The sequence below is a fragment of the Etheostoma spectabile genome, chromosome 9 (assembly GCF_008692095.1).
Source record: "Etheostoma spectabile isolate EspeVRDwgs_2016 chromosome 9, UIUC_Espe_1.0, whole genome shotgun sequence".
Lineage (NCBI taxonomy): Eukaryota > Metazoa > Chordata > Actinopteri > Perciformes > Percidae > Etheostoma > Etheostoma spectabile.
The window spans coordinates 9,467,494-9,468,335 of NC_045741.1; positions in this window are offsets into that span (position 1 = coordinate 9,467,494).

An 842-nucleotide genomic window follows, 5' to 3' on the forward strand; every position below is an offset into this window, starting at 1 on the left:
GCATTTCTTTAATGCGTTTTTTCTTCTAAATAGTGAAAAAACAGAGTTTCTTTTGTATGCAAAGCAATTAGTTCATATACAAATGGTCCAACATTTGCATAGCAGCCTGGAAACGCTTTCACATTTGAATAATTTCTCATTTCTATGCTTTCAGTCATGGTCAATTCGCCATATTGGCAAGTTCTGGAAAAAGAAATGCTTAATGACATGGCAAATAATGCAGCTCTATCTACCTATTCATTCTGTGAGTTTACCCATTTTATTGGCCAATTGATTTTTTCTTTGTTCTAATTCTTACCAAAGCACATTTTCCTCAGGTCGTTATGCCTAACTTCCTTTCGCTTTTTCACTCGCATACTGCTGGAGGACGGACAGTTTGGTTATCTCAACGCACCGCCTTTTAACAAATGCAGTCTCAGATGACATGCGAGCTGTTATTGCTTTATCTTAAAGAGTGCAGTCGCAATATCCTGTGGCAGAGCCTCAAGTGTAGGCAGAGATGTCTCTGTGAATATCTTTGCCTTCATTCAGACTCAGGCCTCTGTTCAATGAACAAAAATTGGGGGGCAGCTTTGTTATACGCTAGGACATCATCTTACAAAGCATGAAGCGTTAATTCACTTAATTTCATATTATCTTCAGAGCTAATTATAGCATAAAATTGCACAGGTTTAAATGAGACTTTTATCATTGAAATCATAAGAGGACACATTTACATGTGAAAAAATGTGTTTTGCTGATAGCGATTACCATCAACACGTTTTAATTGTGTGTTTAGGTTTTGATTGAAGTTAATTGCATAAGTCACACATACTGAATAGCACATGTGGCCACATAAAAAA